Source organism: Wasmannia auropunctata, unplaced genomic scaffold (assembly GCF_000956235.1).
Source record: "Wasmannia auropunctata unplaced genomic scaffold, wasmannia.A_1.0 LD277272.1, whole genome shotgun sequence".
Lineage (NCBI taxonomy): Eukaryota > Metazoa > Arthropoda > Insecta > Hymenoptera > Formicidae > Wasmannia > Wasmannia auropunctata.
In genome coordinates, this window is record NW_012085618.1 from 1 (window position 1) to 4,114 (window position 4,114).

General features: G+C 32.8%; 1 pseudogene; it reads right to left on the minus strand.

Annotated features, from left to right (window-relative positions):
• Positions 1–502: 502 nt before the first annotated feature.
• Positions 503–2,893, minus strand: LOC105461814 (annotated as a pseudogene).
• Between the last annotated feature and the right edge of the window lie 1,221 nt (positions 2,894–4,114).

Below are 4,114 nucleotides of genomic sequence, written 5' to 3' on the forward strand. Positions count from 1 at the left end.
CGTGTGCTCTTCCGATCTCTTGTACGGAAAAGTACAATCTAAACAAAAACAAATATAATGAAAATGAAGTTCCTAGAACTTCTATTAGGTGTCCTGCTGTATTTAGTAGCATTTTAGAAAACTTTAGAAAGAGTTAAATATCTCGAAGCCAGAGATTTTCTTACTAATTTCTGTTTAATTTTGTCTGTAAAGTGCAATTTAATATTTAAAACACAATAGATAAATATAATGGTTTGCTTTTATTATAACAAATATAACAATATTAAAATGTTCATTTATGCCCGTTGTACTTAAAATACTGGGACTAACATGATCATTTTATGTTTTTCTTTATGTTTAATTTATGTTTAATCGAAAAATCGTCCAAATAATTATATTTTGATAATCCAACATAATTATTTTCAGACTGTGTCTGGCCTAATCTTTAAATATTCGATGCTCTTCAAAATTTCTTTGAAAGGCGTTGTTTTCCGTTGCAGTTATTATTCAATGAATTACTTACTTAGAAAAGCTCGTAACGTTCCGCAAAACTGACATTGTTATATTTGTAACATTATTATCACAGCCATTGATAGTAGTTGGCAATTTAGGTGATATCGGACGAGGCTGTCCGAGGGCAATCCAGACTAAAAATGAAAACGTCACGATAACACCGATAATTGCACCGCTTTCTGTCGCCGATTCTGTCCCCATAACAAGCGTAAATATACCTAACACCGGACCATCGGTTACTCCCATAATAGTGTTGAAAGCCTAAAGAAAAAGGGAATTTAATTTTTCGCACCTAATCTTTTAATTCAAAAATAATAATGAGTATTACCTGAAATAATCCATCCAAAAATTGCGCCAAAAATGCCAACACAATGGAAAAAATGCCAAATGTAAAAGTGAGCACTTTAGCAATAAAAATTGATTTTGAAGGAGAAAATTCGTGCCCGATACACTTTTTATATAAAGGTTTTAGATAATCCTCCAACATTACGGCCGCTAGAGAATTTAAAATTGCAGAAATCGTGCTGAGGCTTGCACTAAAAATACCTGAAAAGACACGCTATATAAATACAAGCTAAAGATTAGTATTAAGTATCCAATGCGTGCTTTTGTTTTAAAACAGTCTTCAGTATACATAAAAGAGAAAGCACAAAATGAGTGCATGCAGATACATCAACTGCGTGCTTTTATTTCAATATTTTTTTTTATCATACTTGTCTTAAAAGTACACCTGAAATTATATTTCAGATATTTTATTTTATAATTTATAATTTCATTTCTATGAAACATTAAGCTAACAAGATAAGGTCAATTTGCGTTAAAGATATTACCTGCCACAAACAGACCTGGTAAACCAGGTATATTGGACATCGTATCCATAACGTACAATGGCATAAGCATGTCAAGCGAAGTAATTCTTTTTTTGAGAAATGGATCGCAATTGTGGTACCTGCTATATATCGCCAATCCTGAGAAGCAAGTTGTGATAATAATTAATGTCGCAATGAGCCAAAACAACCATACAGTTTTTTGCAAAGACTGCATATTTCTAAAATAAAATTTACATGTAATACAATTTTTTCAATTTCTTTAAACATAATTTAATCAGTGAAAATGACATTAAAAGAGAAGATTATTTAACAAGGTAAACAGAAACATTAGAATTATATGATTAACTGTTATCGTTTCACATAGAACGAATAAAGCGTCAGCAATTCCTCTAGTATATTTGATAATTTTTTATATTAACCGACGTTACTCAAATTATGGAACATATTTAACAGTCAGCATACGCTGTATTTATACTTGGTTCACTCCGAAAAGTATTAGAAATAAGCATAAACCGCCCAGTGAAATGGACCATCACGTATATTTTACTGTTGGATCTAAATCAATGCTGTAAGAAAAATAAATATCAACTAGTGTTTACGTGTACACAATTCTCCAAGTTCATATTAATATAGATGTGATACCTATCAAACTCGATACGTTGTCCTTACTTCGCAATTTCCCAGATTTGCTTCAATCTTCCAACATCATTCGCGGCTGTGCTAATAATTAAGAACAAGGCAACAAACATAAGTAAACATTGAAATACGTCGGTTATTAACACAGCTTTAATGCCACCTATACTGGAATAGAAGGCACACACAAGGCCAATGATGATAATACTGAAAATCTTGGAAATTCCTATAGTCGTCTCCAAGACTAGAGAAGGAGCATAAAGCCCCACTCCTGAGTACAATAGCATTTGAACGCAATTAATAAAACTAATCATCAGCCTAGTTCGTACTCCGTTTAGAAACGTTTTTCTAAATACTAAAAGAATTTATATCCCTTTGAATATATCTGTTATTAAAAATATTCCGCAGCAAAAATAAATTTCGCTAGATTTACCTCGTACATGTTCGTCGCCTGCAGATTGTAAAATACTGGTAGAAATCCATAACAAACAATCAAAGTGCCCAAAAGAAATGATAGGTTTATCACAACATATTGCGTTCCGTATATATAATTTTCAGCAGGTATACTGAGCAGTTCAGCTGCGGACATAAAGGAAGCTGCCATGGCGATAGCAACTGATACTGTGCTCATTGATCGATTTGCAACAAAGTATTCCTTTGAATATACATTAACATTTTATGTATAGTAACATTTTATGTATAGTATTTTATGTATAGTAATTTTATGTATAGTAACATTTTATGATATCACAGCATTACAAAAATAACCTTGTTTTAAGTGATTATCTTTAACAAGAGGGTTTAACAATAACAAACACCTGTATAGATTTTTGACGTCCTCCACTAAATCTGTAATAAATACCAATTCCCGTACTTATACACAGCACCACGGCTATAACTAAATAATCGATCCATCCTAAGGTACTAATTTCTGCCATTGTTTCTAAAATATTAAGTCAATATTATTTGAGAATAAAGCGTCATCTATATTTTAATGGTGGGATTAATTAGTATAAAGCTTTGTAAGTTTCCTACATTTTTTGCGTCACCATTGAGTAAACTGTTCAGTGCATATTTCATACTTGCAAGATTTATTGGAGTTTCTTGCCTGCCGATATTTGAGGGTGGCATTCGATCCACAGAATCCCATATAGTTTTGCTTGTGCAAGACGCTAATTTGCCTTCGCTTTAATCGGGCGGGCACGAATGCTGTATCCTGACAATCTCGCCAATCCGCGCTTCCCTCACAAACTCCTAATTTTTTCCGACAGCGTTCCCAGTCTGGTGATCCTCCACGGTTCTTCGTTATTCCTTTGATAGACACCGGCCAACTACAAATCCCTCAACGTTGCCTCGCAATGCAAAGTATCCGAATATTACAAAATAAAATAGGGAGTACTAAATAATTCGAAATATTAAACGCGGCTCCCTGAAGATTTTGATTCCGCCCGGCCTAATATTAGGCGTGAGTTTGCGCTTTGCGACAGTGGAGGCTGGACAGCGGAACTGCAAAGTCACAATACTTATGAGTATGTAAAATCACAATACTTTGCAGTTCCGCTGCAGCGAAGCAGCGTCCCTCCGCCGTTATAATATTTATAAGTATTTACTATTTAGTGTAAAATACCACAATATTATTCAGATATACATACATTTTTTAATCAGAATTTCAAAAACATATAACTGCAGTGTATATATTCGTTTTTTAAAAATGATGATGTTCGAGCTCTGTTAATTAATATCAAGCAACATAAATCTGTATCGATATTGTCGCAATTAAGCCATTTTATAGAAAATCGTAAGTTTTCCTACTTAAAATAATTGGAAAGTTGTAGCTGACGCAAATATTTGACAACAAAAAATAATTATACAATAAAAATTCAATCACTTTGTACGGGCAGTGCACCATCATCTTCTGACTCGGAAGAAGAAGACTTCTGTATGTATCTATCATTTGTATGAAATGCGCAAATATAACAGCCGGTTATTACATCTACGTACATTGCGATTCTGAGCATTCGCAGATGGAAGATTAATTTCAATGTCCGTGTGTTTTTTTGTGCTTTTTTTCAATGAAATTAATGAAAAAATAATTAAAATTTGAAAATATGCTATTTTGGCTTTATTTTATGATTTATTTTTTAAGAATTCTTAGGACT